This window comes from Cnephaeus nilssonii, assembly GCF_951640355.1.
Source record: "Cnephaeus nilssonii genome assembly, chromosome: 4".
NCBI classification, from domain to species: Eukaryota; Metazoa; Chordata; class Mammalia; order Chiroptera; family Vespertilionidae; genus Cnephaeus; species Cnephaeus nilssonii.
Window position 1 is genome coordinate 76527083 of NC_137075.1, and position 17816 is coordinate 76544898.

Here is a 17816-nt window from a genome sequence, read left to right on the forward strand (position 1 = left end):
ACACACACTGACCTCCTAAGGGGACTGAGAGGTACATCCCTAAGAAAGCCTGCTGTTTATGTCCGAGGTTTCTTACGTTAACGATATTGCTTATCTCAAATCAGCTTTACTCTCAAGTGCAGTGCCATTTCAATAATACATGAATTTGTTTTCCACCCAGTGCAGTGCTGCCCCGAACCTAACAGTCTTGATGTAATTTTGGCTGATTGTCCAGTCAGAAAAATGTGTTATGTCCCCCACCCAGATGGAGTGTTTGGGGCCTCAGGAAGAGATGTGGGCTGTATAGAGCCTTGGCAGTGGTCTGGCAGACCTGTGGGTCCACGTAGAAGACATTCTTCATAACCTCAGTGAGCCCCACTGGGCTGCCTGGCTAGCACCTGGCCAGCAGGAGCTAGGAGCTGTGGTCTAATTTGAACTGTGCACTTTAAGGCAAGTGCATGTGAGCAGAGGGGCGGGGACCACATGAAAAGCTGTTTGAGGTTTCCTGTTTGCTCTAGCTCCACTGTTGCTGCTGCTCCTCTGCCACCACCACCCTCCAAGCCAAAACGAAGAAACATTAGCATTCAGGAGGTGAGGTTAGAGCTAAACGCAGTCAGGTATTTGATAGTTCATCATATTCCAAGTTTTAAACAATGGACAGTGTATTTCATAATTTTAAACATAGTCTTCAATTTATTAGCAATTTATTTCTGAAGTGCCTATCTTAAAGTGTATCATTATGTGCATATTTTTAGCTTCGAAAGCTATTACCCAAGCCTATTCATTGTGAATATAATTTGGATGTAAACATTACAACACCTTTTGTTTTAATCAGAAAGCTTCTATCCATCCACAGTGCTCTGCTTCCTTCCACTCTAAAGCAGTAACCTATACAGTTGTGGCTAGGACATGAGGTAAAACAACATATTTTCTTCTTAGTACATGTGATTCTTCGGAGTAGAAATTCTGTGAATATAGTGGGAGTAAAAAACAAAAGCAAAACCCAACAGTGTGGGCTCTGCTCACTCACAGGACATTTCATCTTCCTGCTGCTCCAGCTGCCCTGCCCCACGTTGCAGGGGAGAATTATTAATATTTATAAATAAACCCTGCCGTCACTAGCCCTGAAATAGGAAAGCTGCCGCTTTCAGAGTCTTCTCCACTGCCATCCACACCTGCAATGGGTGTTTCTGCCTTTGAGACTAGTAGACAGTTCACGTGGAAACTGTTTGCTGTCTGCTTTCACACACCAGCACAAACGTGATTACCTCATCCTCTCTAGATAATGATACTTATCTCTTTGAGGTGCTTCTGGGGCACTAAAGAGAATTTTATGTTTGCCACGGAGCCTATAATTTAAGTTCGACTACCTTAACTGGCCCCCCCCCCCCAAATTTGATGTCAGTCTTTCTACTCATTTTCTGGTGGAGTGGGGAAAAGACAAATCAAATAGAAAATCTGAAAATATGGATTATTGTATATGTTGAATATTAACAATTAAAATGTACTGGATTTATTTTCCAGCATGATTTAAAATAACCTGTAAAAATTCTCAAGCTGGGGAAAAAAACTATTTTTTTCAAACATCTTTGATTAACATTAACCACCCTAATTAATTTCTTAGGGAAGATCTCACCAGCTTTATTACCTTTTGACATAATTCTAATTATAAAATATACATAATGAAATTTATAATTTTAAGCATAAAATGTAGTGGCATTAAGTATATTCACAATGTTGTTTAATCATCACCACTACCTATTTCCAGAGCATTTTTATTATCCCAAACAGAAACTCTGGATTCAGAGTCCAGAGTGCTAACCATTACACCATGGAACCTCTCCTCCAAACAGAAACTCTGTATCTTTTATTAGGCAATAACTCGCCATTCTCCCCTCCCCTCAGCCCTTGGCAACTGCTGTTCTTTCTATCTCTAGGAATTTGCCTATTCTAGATATTTCATATAAGTGAAATCATACACTATTTGTCCTTTTGTGTCTAATTTCTTTCACTTAGCATAATGTTTTCAAGTTATATCCATGTTATAGATGTGTAGGAATTTCATTCCTTTTTTATGACTGAATATTATTCCCATGATAAACTAGTTTGTTTATCCATTTACTCATTGATAGACATTTGGGTTTTAGCTATTGTGAATAATGCTGCTATGAATGTGGGTGTGTATAAGTTTGAACCCCTGTTTTCAATTCTTTTGGGTATATAGTGTATATCTCAGAGTGGAATTGCTGGGTGATATTTTAATTCTATGTTCAACTTATTAAGGAACTGCCAGACTGTTTTCCACAGTGGCTGCTCCATTTTACATTCCCACCAACAATGCATGAGGGTTCCAATTTCTCCACAGCCTCACTAATACTTATTTTCTGTTTGAATAATCAGTGTGCAGTGGTCTCTCACTGTGGTTTTCATTTGCATTTCCTTGATGACTAGTGATGTTGAGCATTTTTTCATGTGCTTTTTGGCTATTTATGCATCTTTGGAGAAATGTCTAGATTCTTGCCCATTTTGTGGTAGGGTTGTTTGGGTGTTTTGTTGTTGTTTTTGGTGTGTTGAGTTATAGGAGTTTTAAATATTCTAAATATTAATACCTTATCAGATAGGTGATTTGCAAATTTTTTTTTCCCATTCTGTGAATTGTCCTTTTACTCTGTGGATTGTTACTCTAGTGTCTTTTGATGCACAAAAGTTTTTAATTTTGGTGAAGTCCAATTTTTTTTCTTTTATTGCCTGAGCTTTTGGTGTCATACCTAAAAAATCATTGCTTAATCCAGGGTCATGAAGATTTTCAGCCATGTTTTATTCTGAAGGTTATATAGCTCTTAAATTTAGGTCTTTGGTCCATTTATTATTTTTTTAGCAGTGATATAATATACTATTGTTTACTTTGTTGAGTCAGAGGGCTGTAAAAAAAAATTTATTGCCAAAGTAGATAATCAGACAAATAGAAAGGTGCTTTAGAAGTCCAGTTACCTTGGGTTTATTTTTTATATTTATTTTTTATTTTTATTGTGATCTGTTTCTTTGTCTCCGCATTTTCGCTGCTACCTTGGGTTTATTTAAACTAAGGAAAAGGTCATAATGTTTTCATGCAATACATAATTGGTTCTTTAAATAGGGACAAGTAATAGAAAGAATTAAGGAATGCTGCACTTGTCATCCATACAAAACACCAACATTTTGGGTCGTACATAATTTAAAGAAATGTTTCCAACACTCTTCGAAATAGTTGTCGCCAATACATGGAGGCATGCCTTAGGTGGGGATAGGAATGCAGTTTAGAAAAGAAAGAAAAAAAAATCATACTGTCCCTGGCTGGTGTGGATCAATTGGTTGGAGTGTCCTGTACACTAAAAGGTGGCGGGTTCAATTCCTGGTCAGGGCACATGCCCAGATTGTGGGGTTTGATCCCTGGTTGGGGTGAGTGTGGAAGGCAACCCATCAATGTTTCTCTCTCGTATTGATCGATGTTTCTCTCTCCCATCCTTTTTCTAAAATAACTTTTTTAAAAAAATTAAAAATCACACTAGAACTACTCAATTTCTTCAAGATTACTGTGCAAGAAAAACAACATTCAGCTGCCATACTAATTTTACACAATTTATATACAGTACCTTGACTTAAATCAAGAGCAAAAGTTAAGACTCTCCTCTATTTTTGACAAACAACTGCACTTAGGTGACTCCCCCCCCCCCCCCCCCCGCCTCCCCCGGGTTTTACAATTTAAGCCTTTTAAATTGTTTTATTTAAAAGAAGGCAGGTTTGGTGCTTTTATACTGATGTCACCAGTGTTAATATTTCTGGGGATCTCAGGAAGATTCACATTCTTTACTGCTAATACAGCATGGGCTAGAGCCTCCGCTAAGCCAGCCTCAGATTTCTCCAGTTTATTTTGTACATCAATTTGTGTAACAATCTCATTCATGTTGGTCTCATTCATGTTAGTCCCCCATCACTATTTCTGCAAGAATATTGTGAACCTTGCTTACATGGAAAATTAAACCCAGTTCACAGACATTTCCAAAAACTGTCTAATGTTTCCACAAATACTTGAATTAGATCTAAAATGCCAAGTTCAATTTCTGAAGAATCCACACAGAAGACAAAATGTAACACTGCATAATATCTGCAAATCAGTTTGTTGTTAGCTCTAATTAATAATCCTCCTCCTAGGAAATTACAAACATGTGCATCTCTCTTGGATACCAAATGGAATGTCTCCCTGATGATTCTCTGTGTTTCTTCACCGGAAGGCCTGTAGAACTTGGAGAGCCCCAGCTTCTTGTGGTTGTTGAAGATGAGCATGGTCTTAATCATGGCTGAGCCAGGCTGGCTGGGTGGGTGCTGGTGGCCAGGGCGGGGCAAGAGCCTCACCTGGGATCTTGGTGGGGATCCTTCTCCACCCACCCCTGATCCTTCTGGTTTTTTCCCCCATTAATTTTGGAATATGGTATAAGGTAAGGGTCCAACTTTATTCTTTCATGTGTGGCTACACAGTTTTCCCAGCACCATTTGTTGAAAAGATTACCAGCTTTATTTATGACGATGGATTGAGCTATTCCTTTTTTTTTTTTTTCCCCCTGCCTCACCTGACACTGGACACACAGGTTGGAGACGGAATGCTTGCAAACTGCTTCTTCCCCTTCCTGTTGCCTGGCTGGTGAAGAGCCACCCTAATTCCTACAGTAATAACAACACTTACGCTCCCCATGGGTTCTGCGGTTCTTGCTACCAGCAATTAGCCTTCATATGCCTGTCTTCCCCCTGAGGCTGGTAGGTGGTTTTGAGAGTTGGTGAGACAATGTTTACAAAACACCTAGCACTGTGCCTGCCACGCAGCAGGTGGATCCGTTATGTCCTTCCTTTCCAGGCAATAGCTCCTGACTCTCCATGACTTAAGCAAAAAGTGAAATTTATAGAAAGGCCATCAAAAGCTCACAGACGAACAGGAAGGCTGGAAAACCAGGCTTGGAAATGGGTAGAAACCAAGGCCATTTGAGGAAGGGTCTATCCTTTTGTGCTTCAGAGTGGGGCAGACACCACAATTTAGTGAAGCACCAAGACTATACATAATGCTTTATAAAAGATTTCCCAGAGGAAATCAGAGGACCATTAGGAAGAAGGAGTCAAAGATGGGCAACAATTTATGGCAACTGCCTGAAATAATTCATCTGGTTGGTTTCCCAACATCCACATCCTTTTCATTCATATGCTCTCCAAAATGCACCTGCCTCACATAATGCACTAGCCTCTCCCAGAGGGAGACAGTACAAAGTGTTGTCAATTTCTGTTCCAAGTCCAGAATAGCTCTGTGGTGTGTGTGTGTGTGTGTGTGTGTGTGTGTGTGTGTGTGTGTGTATTTTTTTCCTGAACAATCTGAGAATACGTTGGAAACATTGTGCTTCTTTACCTCGGAATACTTCAATGTGTATTTCCTGAGAGCAAGGATGTTTTCTTACATAACCACAGTACAATTATTACAATCAGGAAATATAATATCTATAAAATACAGTTACCTAATCTAAGTCCACATTCAAATTTTATCAATTACCCCATAGCTCTTTTTCCCACTCCAAGGTCCAGCCTAGGATCGTGCATGGCACTCAGTTGTTGTGTTCCTTTAGTTTCCTCATTATGGGACAGTTCCTCAGCCTGCCTGCATCTTTAATGATGTTGCCACTTTTGAGTAGAGGCTAGTTATTCTGAGAATATTCCTCAATTTGCGATTGTCCAGTGTATTCTCATTATTAGTTTCATAGTACACAATTCTGGCAGAACCACCACAGAACTAATGTCATGTCCTTAGTGTATCACATCCGGAGGCACATGTTATCTGTTTGTCCCATTACTGGTGATGTGATGTTTGATATCTCAGATAAGGTGATACCTGCTTTTTTTCCTCCACTGTGAAGTCATTGTTTTTTCCCTTGTAATTAATGTGTAATTTGTGGAGAGATTCAGTCTAAATAGTCTGTTCCAGATCAAATTTTCACCCATCAGTATTTTCCAACTCCAGTCTTTATATTCTACTAGTGGCCCGGTGCACGAAATTCATGCACAGGGCAGGGGGTTCCTTTAGCCCAGCCTGCACCCTCTCCAATCCGGGACCCCTTGCGGGTGTTCGACTGCCAGTTTAGGCCTGATCCCACAGGCGGTGGGACATCCCTCTCACAATCTGAGACCACTGGCTCCTAACCGATCACCTGCCTGCCTGCCTCATCACCCCTAACTGCCTCTGCTTGCCTGCCTGATCGCCTCTAACTGCCCTCCCCTGCCGGCCTGATCTCGCCCCCAACTGCTCTTCCCTGCCGGCCTGATCTCTCCCCCAACTGCATCTGCTGGCTTGATCACCCCTAACTGCCCTCCCCTGCCGGCCTGATCTTGCCCCCAACTGCCCTCCCCTGCTGGCCTGATCTCACCCCAACTGCCCTCCCCTGTTTGCCTGGTTGCCCTCAACTGCCTTCCCCTGCCAGCCTAATATCACCCCTAACTGCCTCTGCCTCAGCCCCCACCACCATGGCTTTGTCCAGAAGGAAGTCAGATGGCCGGTCAACCCGGTCTAATTAGCATATTACTCTTTTATTAGTATAGATAGATTATATAGGATAGGATTGCTTAAATCGGGGGGAGGGGGAACCTTTTTCAGCAGGAGGTGATGCTCTTGGCAGACAAAAATACATAATCCCTATATCTGGACTGATATCCAGCCATATGCATTATACTGCCAAACCGGTCATTAAAATATTGAACCGCTTTCTTACACCTTATACCAAACAGCTATTGCCCTTTAAAACCCTCCTCAGTCCCCACCTTACGTTCTGCCTTTCTTACATACCGGTTCACCCAGATTAGGTTCTGATTGGTCAGTTTCTATGCCAGTCAGTGTCAGAAGCTCTGCCTCCTAGGCAACGATTGGCTCCTCACAGTACACCCAAATTTGGTTTTGATTGATCAATTTCTATGCCAGTCAGCATCAAAAGCTCTGCCTCCTAGGCAGCCATTGGCTCCTCACAGTTCACCCAGATTTGGTTCTGATTGGTCGGTTTATAGGTCAGTCAGCATCTCCGGGCCTATCTGCGGGCCTGATCAGAGAGGCGGGGCTGATCAGCAGCCCCTGCAGAGGCCCGGAGAGAAACAGAGGCATGGCCGCTGGTGAAGCCCAGAGAGAGAGAGGCAAGGGCTGATCAACAGCTGCCACAGAGACTGTGGATCAGACCCTGCCTCTCTCTCTGGGCCTCTCTCCAGGCCTGATCTGCAGCCCCCTCGGCAGTCAGTGCTGAGTCGCCACGGCAACCCAGCACTGACTGCAGGACTGACTTACGGTGTTCGGTCGAGCCTTCGATCATCACAGACCCTGGGTTTTTATATATTAGGATAAGGAAAGACTTCCCCTTTTCCAGCTTTCAGCTCTTTGAAAATTAACATGGGCCCAACATATTCTCACCCCATCTCTGACTCACCCTATTCTCAATTCACTGTTAGTCCCCATTCTAGTCCTGAGCCTTACCTTTGATTGACTGCTATCCATCTGAATCCTACTCCGTCTCTGGACTTTACCACTCCCCAAGTTTTCCTGTCTCCTTCACCCCACCCTGTTTTTGGCCTAGAGTCTGGACAATGTACCCTGGCAGGTAGAGTGGATATTGATAGTCTATTATCAAGAGCATTTACCTCAGAGAACATTATATCAATGTTCCCCTCTTTTTAAGTATTTTATTCTCACATCTTTATAGATTTCTACTATTTCCCATCAATCCTAAAAGTTATAGACATACTTTCATTGCTAATCTTTGTATCATTGGCTTTTACAATAGTCAAAACTAGTTGTTGTTGTTTTTTTTTTCTTAAAACGTGAGTCCTGGTTTTACTTTTTTAAATACTTTATTCTAAAATGTAGTTTTCAAAAATATACAGTCCAATGATTTTTTGAAAGAGAATAGGAATTAGGGGTGGGCTGAATGTTCATTTGTTTCATCCATTCATATATAAAACTCATATGGTGAAATCTTAATCTCTAATATGATAGTATTTAGAGGTGGGACCTTAGAAAGGTAATTAGATCACAAGGATGGAGCCCTCATGAATGGGATTAGTGCCCTAATGAGAAAAGGCCAGAGCTGGCCAGCTCTCTCCACCATGTGAAGACACAAGAAGTTGGCAGTTTGCAACCTAGAAGAGAGCCCTAACCAGAACCTGACCATGCTGGCACCTTGATTGATGACTTCCAGCCTCAGAACTAGGAGCAATGAACTTTTTATGTTTATAAGCTGCCTTTGTTATAGCAGCCCATCCTGACTAGGACAGGAAGCAAGAATAGCAAAAGTACAATTAAGCCTGTAATTGTAAGGCTAATATATAGAATGCATGTCATGTGGGCTTTGCTTGGTTTGGGGTGTCCTTGTAGCCATGTGAAAGGAGTTTTATCATTAACTTGTCATCTTTATTCATCAAATAGCAATACATTTTAAATTTCCCAAACTGAAGATTAGGGTTTACTAACAAGATTAGCTACTAAAAATGTGGGATATTTTTACCATTTTCCAGTGCTGGGTGGTTCTGTCCCTGGCCTTACATAGTTTTCTCACATGCAAATGCTGATTGGTACTCAGCTGAAGACGTGCATGGACCTCTGCAGATCTCTAGAGCTCTTTCCCTCTTCAGCTTTCTCCAAGACTCTCCTGAGAATTTCAGTGTCCTTGGCTTCCCTGGACTCCCATATCTGCTCAACACAGTGAGGCCACCAGGCCCCATGTGGTTCTCCCTCCCTGTGCCATACATAGCCTGTCCCCAGGCAGGATGCTGGAGCACTCATGGGGCTCATGCTTTATATTTCCCTTCTCTCAGGGAGGATCCCTGTGTCTCGCTGCCTGATTGTCCAATGTCCCCAAAAACTTTGTTTCATATATTTTGTCTGTTTCCTTAATTGCTTCATGTGGAAGGATAAATCTAGTCCCGGATAGTCCATCTGATTGGAATCTGAAATCCCTTGCTTTTTTTATATTAATTTTTAAAAATTATTTATTTATTTTGTTAATTCTCACTGGAGGATATTTTTTCCATTGCTTTTCAGAGAGAATGGCAGGGAGGGAGGGAGAGACAGAGAGAGAGAGAGAGACAGAGAGAGAGGTGAAAGAGACATCAGTTGGTTGCTTCCTGCACATGCCCTGACCGGGGCTAGGGATTGAACCTGCAACCCAGGAATTGAACCCATGACCCTTTGGTGCACCGGCCGATGCTCTAACCACTGACCAACACCAGCCAGAACTGAAGTCCCTTGCTTCTTGACAACCCCACACTCTTAAGTCCTAGCCCAATGGACCAACCTGTGATCAGAACTCTTAGGAACCGCTGCGTCTTCTGGACAACACTTACATAAAAATATCCTAACGAAAACTCAGTGACATTTATTTCTTCTCATTGCCTCCACGTTGGATGTCCTCAGATCTGCAGTGATCTGGGAAAGGAGTGTTTGTATTATTACAAGATCAATTATAGTATCAGCTTTTCAGGTTATTAACTGAACCCAAGACTTCTTTTATTTTCTAGAATATAGTCATTTTTGTTGTTTATCATGTCATATTTGTAAGCAATGTTTGTCATGTAAACATGTTTGCATCTTATGTGGATAATATATGGAAGATAGATAGATAGATAGATAGATTGATTTACTAAATATATTCAATTCCCCAACATCTGGAGACAAGTAAAAAATGATGATAGAAAAAGACAATGCACATTAGAAAAAAAGTAAATTAACCTGGGTATCAATAAAAAGCACCTATGGATTGGAAGGCGTAGGTATCTCTTGTTTGCACTATCTGGGAACAGTGGACCCCATGCTGGATCTACCATACCTAGGAATGGCCTCTCCCTGGCCAAACATACATACAACTTATCCAAATAGAGCTTGATTTCTCAGCCCACAGCCCCTCTAGAGAGAAAGCCAGTCAGTGACCTATTGTCTAGGAATGGCGTCTGCATGGCCAGAGATCCCATTCCAGTCAGCCACGTGAGACCATGGAATTGGGTTCGGAAGGGCTGAGGCAATGGAAAGCACTTGACTATGTCCTGAATTTCAAAACAATGGGCTCAGCTAAGAAACCGTTTGGCTGTTTTTCATCCCAAAATCCTTTACAGCATTTATACCTTTGGATGATGGTTGTAGAAGAGTCAACATGTTCCTAATATAGCATGTAATTTTAGTTGGACAGACAGTGCCTCAGGGCTACCTCGTTCAAGGTATAACAGCTCCAGCCTTATCTGCGGGCAGTTATTGCTGGTCACTTTCAAGATTCCATCACATTTGTGACTCAATTTTGTTCCTACTACTCCTACTGGTGGGCTCTCTCCACAGAACTTTATTCCAGTTTCTCTCAGAGAGGATCTGAGTGGCTAGCCAGTCAACATGGATTCTCCCGTCCTGCTGGGCTGACCTCCCTCTCTGGGCCACAGTCAGCCTGTGAAACAGCTGCCTTAGACTCAGGGGCCAACCTTTGACCTCGGGCAGCAAGGTCACGTGGGATAAGACCAGATCACCTGTGAGTGTGACAGGCACTCAGTCCCATCACAAGCACTACAGAAGTGGACGGTTTTACTTAACATTTCCAACAGTACATGCAAGCCCCTGAGCTAACCTCTGTAGAAGATAAAGATGTGGGAAAGACTTCATTCCTGTCCTGAGGAACAGTGTTAGGTGTTGTACAACCAGCATGTCAAACTCACGGCAGGCGGGCTGCATGCCTCTTGCCGCGAGTTTGACATGCTTGTTGTACACAGTTATGAGACAAGCCTGTGAATGAACAGGGAGTGGAAGATGGCAGTGTCCGGCTGATGCAGAATGTTAGTTCTGCCCCCAAGCCAAGCCTTCACTCAATTGCTTAACTTGGGGCTTCTCCGTAATTAGAGCTCAGTAAATGATAGTTGTTACTATGGAGACAGCAAAGCTCCATCCTGGAACCTCCCAGGCCTGCTGAGTCCCACCCAGTTCTGCTGGACCAAGAAGCATTGGAGAGCACGCACAACCAGTCTGTGATGCAGTTGCTTTTTTTGCCAATGGGAGAGAGCACAGCAGGGGAGGAGTCCACGGAGCTGCCCCTGTCATTCCAAACCACCCCTAACTACTCCCCCAGGGCTGCCCCCCGCCCAGGCAGGCACTTTGGCTGGGCTAATGGGAGGCATTCACCAGGGACTTGAGGAAGCTTCGAGTGCATTCAGTCCTCCAGTCACCCCACCCTCTGCTTGTCAGCAGGTCAGCTGACACCATTCTTTCATGGCCCCAGCTCCCATGTCTGCCTGGGAACTTGTGGATTCAGATGAACTTCTCTTGCTGGGTTCTTCTCGCCACCTTCACCTTCTTTAAAGCCGTAACCACAGTGGTTGGCTGGAGGTCTTCCTGAACAGTAAGTAGCTGTTTCCCTGACTGTCCCCAGCCCCTACAGAGCCAGCCGTTGGTCCCCATGGGCAGGAGGAAGCTCACGTGGGACTCCCACCCATCGCTTCCCACACGGTGAGCGCTTGGCCTCGGATGTATGATTCCCAGGACACAGCAAGTGAATGAGTAGCAAGGAATATTTTTATGTAGCTCTGCAAACACTGCTTGTAAATCCCATTGGGGTCTTGAGTTTAATTTGGCCCAAACTAATCTTTTCACCACGAAAACTCAAGATCACCAGGTAGTAAGCATGACTTTGGAAAAGTCACTTTTGAAATATAGGTAGGAGGCTCTCGGCTGTTGGGAAGCGAAGAACCAGCACTGTGGTCTGGCCTCCCGTGGAACTAGGGCAAGTGCAGAGGGCCAGGGCCATCCTCACGGGCGGCCCCACTGCCCGGGGCTGCGAACATGAATTCTATCCCTGTGACTAGATTTGGCCTAATTTCTTATTTTTGATCCATGACTGTGTGTGTGTATTGTTTGTTTGTTTGTTTGTTTTTAATGGGAGGTAGACAGTGTTTTCAGCTGTTGCCAGGGGTTAACACCAAGTCTCATAGGTCAGTTAGGGAAGGGGAGTTGTTGCTGATCATTGAGCTTTTCATCCAAGGGCAGGTGTCTGATCCTCCCTCATGTCCCTACTCCTTCCCAGGTGTCCCACATCACAAGTCCACTTCATTCCAGAATCCTTGACTTGCTAAGTCCTTCCTAAATGTCCCAGAGACAGGAACATGGCCAGGGGACAGGCCTTTCCCCAAACTCCTCAAAGGCAACGGAGGCCACACAAGGGCTGGTGGGGAGAGGGGGAGGGACGACGACCTGATTTCTAAAATAGGGCTGTTAAATCCTCCAGAACTGGCTTCTTAGCAAATGCGTTGGTCTCAAAGAGACCGGAGAACCTGCCAGGGACACGTGTACCTCTCAGCATCCTACCGCCAAGAAACCCCAAAGGAGGGAGACAGGCAGCTCAGAGTCACTTGTATTTGAGTTATGATATGTCATTTGTTTATCCAAGATGAAAGTTGTTTACTAATCACTCCCTTCTTATCTCTCTTAATTCTCTGAAGGGGACTTCCCAACCTCTCAATCCAGAATAGTAGGTCCCCTGAGCCAGGTAAAGACATGCAAGGAAGAAGCAGTCTTTTCCTTCCAAAGGAAAGAGACCTGCATGGAAGCCCACAGAGGCAAGAAACACATAAACCCAGCTTCAGAGGCACCATTCCGTTCTCCAAGATACGGGGCATGACAGCTTAGCGGGACTTGCCCAAAGAACAAGGTGACTCTCCCACAACCACTTTGCACAGGGCCGGACAAAGCAAGTCAAACTAGCACCAACACATGATCGACACTTGTGTGTACCCTGTGCCAGGGACTACACGACATGCTTCCATGCAGCATCTCCTCTAAATCCTCAAGATAACACCGTGAGGTACACGTGATAATCTATCACTCAGATGAAAAGCAGAGGCTTTGAGAGGGCGCCTGGCCTGCAGGAGGTGCACCACGCCTACCTGGTTAAGCCCGCAGATCCACTCTGCTAGCCACTCTGTGGTCCCCACTGGCAATCTGTTAAGTGGATGAGCCACAGCCTTTGCTTCCTTACCTTAACCTCCGTTTGGCACTTGAGCAGGTGCCACGTTGGGTCTACTAAGCACCGACCCCAGAAGCTTCTGCCAGAAGCCCCTTCCTTCCCAGACTGGGCCCAGCCTCTGTTCCCCCAGAGCCCTACCCTGGACCCCACACAATTACGTAAAGCTAGAGAGAAGTGAGCTGCAGATTCCTTTGTTCCCCGGTAAATTCCATTTCCTTTTCTATTGTCTAAGGAGTCTTAGTGATGTAACCTGACACCCAGCTTATCCTGCTTTCAAAAAGAAAGGTCCATGGAGGCTGGCAAATTACCATTCACAGCTCTGAGAATGATAAAGTCACAGGAGATGAGTGGAAACGGTGCACCTGGTGGCAGTAATTACAGGCTTGGGCAGGGAGGAAAGAAGAGATGAGGGCAGGCCAAATACAGCTGGGTGTGGGAGGCTGGCTGGGGGGCGGGGGGGGGTGGGGAGGGGGGGAGGCCGGGAGGGGGAAGGAGCCTGTGGAGGGACGGAAACCAGGCAGTGGAGGAGGTTACATCACCTCCCGCCCCAGCCCTGCCCCTCCATCTTTTACTCCTTACCTTGGGTTTCATTTTTTATCTGTGTGTGTGTGTGTGTTTGTTTTTTTGCCCTTTATCTCCTATCTCTTTGTCCATCGTCCCACACCAGCACCAGATGGCCTGTGAGGATCAAAATAAAACCTCTTGAGGCCTCCTCATGGCAAACAATCCATGTTTTGCTCCTTCATTTGGCTTCTCTGATCTGTATTATGTGTGAGAACCTGCCAGGAACACTCCAGGAATTTACTCCAGAGACACGACTGAAGAGACTGGAAAACAGGAGTCATGATGTCTACTATCCCCCAAACTTTCCAAAAAAGGGTCATATAATAAATATTTTAGACTTTGAGGTCCATACAGTTTTTGTTGCCACCACTCAACTCTGTTGTTCTAATGCAAAAGTAGTTAATTGATACATAAACAAAGCGGTGTGACTGGGTTTCAATAAAATTTTATTTATAAACCTTTACCCTTGAGCCCATAGCCTGCTGACCCTGGTTTATAGACTAAAGTTCTAGAGTCTAGGTCCTCTTGTCGTTAGCCCTGAGTATTTAGAAACAAGATTTTAGAATTATATATATATATTCATGTGTGACTCTTACATTTAAAAGTCAGATGAATCTGCTATTGATTTTTAAAATCTACCTTTGAACTCAAACACCAAGAATTTCCTTCTTCCTTAGTCCTACCCTAAGGGGAGGTCTTACAGGAAGTTCCCATGAATGTTTGAATGCAAGAGAAAGGATAAAGGGATTAGAAAGGGTAAAGGATAAAGGGTAAAGGGGTTAGAAAATAGTTAAAAATTATATTTCTCAGCTATACTATAAAACAGGCTAGCAATTCTTATCTAATTGTGATGGGGAAGATTAATTTTTAAAGGGTATTTTGTATAATGTGCTCACATTGTCAGGTTCCATAAACGCCCATCTCTGTCATTCTAGGGTCCACACTGCGATGTCATGTGAGCAGCAGCTGGGAGACCCACTGTCTCCAGTACCTGCACTCACCAGCTTATTGAGTTGAAATGCATTCTCTTTTCCATTTAAAAAAAAATGCAAATTTTCTCCAAAGGAAAAATTTTGAAACTCTCAGCTTTTCCTTAAGGCCACACGAGAGAAAACGGAGGGCCAATCCTTTGGGAAGGAGCTCACCGGTTTGACACGGGAGCAAACAGTGTCCCGGCAGGAAGGTACTGCTTGTCCACTTGGGAGGAAAGGACACTGAACAGCGAGTGGAGGGTCACAGTCGCTTCCTCCAGATGAGTCGGGACTTTCTTGGGAGAAGTGATAGGAACGTAGCCAGACTAGGTTAGGCAAAAGGGGGACTTGTTAGTTCAGAGTATCTAGACTGAACAACTAAATTAGAAGCTGGGCCTCAGGAACAAGGGGTCCTGGCCTCTGCACACTCTCCCTGGCCTCTACCCTCCATGTGGACAGAGCAGCTTCCTCCTGTGGGAGGCAGATGGCTGCTGCAGCTCCTGAGCCTCATCCCTCCTCCACCGCCACTGCGAGGGCGGAGAGTCCCTTTCCTAACAACCCCAGGGATGCCCTGGTCAGTGTGGCTCAGTTGGTAGGGTGTCCTCCCATGAACTGAAACGTTGCTGGTTCGATTCTGGGTCAGGCCACAAGCCCGGGGTATTGTAGGCTGGATCCCCAGGATGGGGCATGCAAGAGGCAGATCAATGTTTTGCTTTCACATCGATGTCTCTCTCTCTCTCTCTCTCTCTCTCTCTCTCTCTCCTTCCCTCTCTTTCTAAAGATCATTTTTTAAAAATCTGAAAAATAAAAATAAAACCCCCAGGAAAGGACTCCAATTGGCCAAGCTCCAGCCACGCTGCCACCAGCCAATGGTGGTCATAGCTGCTCCCACGCTCGCCACGTGGATGAGGGAGGCAGCAGGCCTCCGTGGGTCAGGATGCCCCGTCCCTTCCCCTGCACAGGCCCCGGACAGCGGTGCTTTATGCTTGTCACGTATGGAGTTGTTTGTTCCCATGTTGACACTAAGCTGACAGATCTCTGTTCTTCTCGGGCAAATTCTGCATTTTAGGTTGACATCTTGGCAACCCTGACTGTCCTTAGGAAAGTGTTACATGAACCTGTCTTGTGTGATTGGTTAGCTCTGCTGGCCAGTGAGCTGTGCTGAGCCCGCCCTTCCTGGCGAAGTGCTTTGTCCCCATCACGCTCTGTTTCTTCTCATGGTCACTGAGTCGGCCTCAGGCAGCCCCTCAGCACCCAGCCTGGTGTTCCCCGGGGCAGAGGATCTAATGTCAGTGGGACACGATTCGACTCACGCTGAAGGTGGATATTAAGTTTTTTTACTCAGGCTCTTGTCAAGGAAAACGTATCTGCCTGCTATCAAAGGCGCAGAGAAGGCCCCTTCCCGTATCAGCAGCTGTCGTGTTCACCCAAGGCCCGTCTGTCCCTGGGCCTCCCAGGCGCTTTTGTCAAGGTCAATTCAGCTGAGCTCTTTCAGTGATAACCCAAAGAGGATTAAGCTAACATCTGACCTTTAAAGAGCTTTATCTTTGGGGAACCAGGCTAATTAAAAAATTAAAAGGCTGCTTTTTAAAAATATTTAGACCACAGCCTAGGAAAAACATGAACACACTGCTTATAGCAGCAGAACTACCCATAGAAAATGCCATCAGCAGGCTAACTATACCATCACAGGAGTGAACTCACTGTGTGGATTCCGGCATCAAACAGAAGTGGGTCCGATTTGGGCTCCACGGCTTCCGAGCTGTGAGACTTCAGGCAAGTGTCTCACCTTCTCTAAGCTCTGTTGTCTTCCTTGTAAAATCTATAATAATAAAAGGGTAATATGCTAATTAGACCGGATGTCCTTCCGGATGACATTCTGACCTTCCGGACGCTGCAAGGGAAGCCTGGGTCCCGGGTGCCAGAGGGCAGCCGGTGCCGGCAGCCGGGGAAAGGAAGCCCCACTCTTGCATGAATTTCGTGCATCAGGCCTCTAGTAGGGATAATAGTAGTAACCACCCTGGGAGGTTGTTGGGAGGATTAAGTGAGATAGTACAGGCAAAGCTCTGTCATTTAGGTTAGCTATTAGTATCACTGTGAATGTGTTTAATTTTTAAAATTTAAAATTTTGCTTCACTTAATGGCCCCATATGTTGACTGCTCAATGGGACCTCCCTACAGTGGCTGGTTCTCACTGTGCACAGGACTCAGAGACCTCTAGTTTCGGAGATGGCGCTGCTTCGGACCAGATGTTACTAGCACCGGTGCAGCAGTGCCAGCACCCAGCTGCCTTGTGCTTGACCAGAGAGATACCATGATGGTGACTCTACTATTAGCAAAGCCGTCTTGAGGAAAGAGTAACATGAGAATAGGAATGGTAATATTGTCCAGAAAAGTCAGGAACATTCCTATTCCTAAGTTCTGCAAATACTTTTTCATTCAAGGACATATCAATCATTGTTAAATATTTTCATCCAAAGCCGTGTTCTTTTTATATTTTTTAAATTATTTTTTATTGACTTCAGAGAGGAAAGGAGAGGGAGAGAAAGAGAGAAACATCAATGATGAGAGAGAATTATTGATCAGCTGCCTCCTGCACACCCCACACTGGGGATTAAGCGTGCAACCTGGGCATATGCCCTGACCGGAATCGAACCGTGACCTTCTGGTTCATAGGTCAACACAACTACTGAGCCACACCGGCAGGGCAAAGCCGTGTTCTTGATGTTGGTTTTCTTTTCACTAGTTTATGATGGCTGAAGTTATCTCTTTTGCATGTTGACAAATGTCATAAAGCCATAGAGCCTGTGAGATGGTGTGAAATGTGAGCATGGAGTCTTACGGGAAGAGAGCTTATTCTAGTTTCAAAGGCCTCTAACCCAGTGGTTCTCAACCTTTCTAATACCGCGACCCTTTAATACAGTTCCTCATGTTGTGGTGACCCCCAACCATAAAATTATTTTCGTTGCTACTTCATAACTGTAATTTTGCTACTGTTATGAATCGTAATGTAAATATCTGTGTTTTTCGATGGTCTTAGGCGACCCTGCTAGCGGTTCTCAACCTGTGGGTCGCGACAGGTTGAGAACATCAGAAAGCACAGATATTTACATTACAATTCATAACAGTAGCAAAATTACAGTTATGAAGTAGCAACGAAAATAATTTTATGGTTGGGGGTCACCACAACATGAGGAACTGTATTAAAGGGTCGCGGCATTAGAAAGGTCGAGAACCACTGCTCTAGCCCCTTGCTATTCAGGCC

At 44.6% G+C, this 17816-nt stretch overlaps 1 pseudogene across 1 annotated transcript; it reads right to left on the reverse strand.

The window, feature by feature from the left end:
* Positions 1 to 3743: 3743 nt before the first annotated feature.
* LOC307097617 (AP-3 complex subunit sigma-1-like) lies at positions 3744 to 4314 on the reverse strand (annotated as a pseudogene). Its single transcript has one exon. The product of its transcript is annotated as an AP-3 complex subunit sigma-1-like (transcript).
* Positions 4315 to 17816: the final 13502 nt, after the last annotated feature.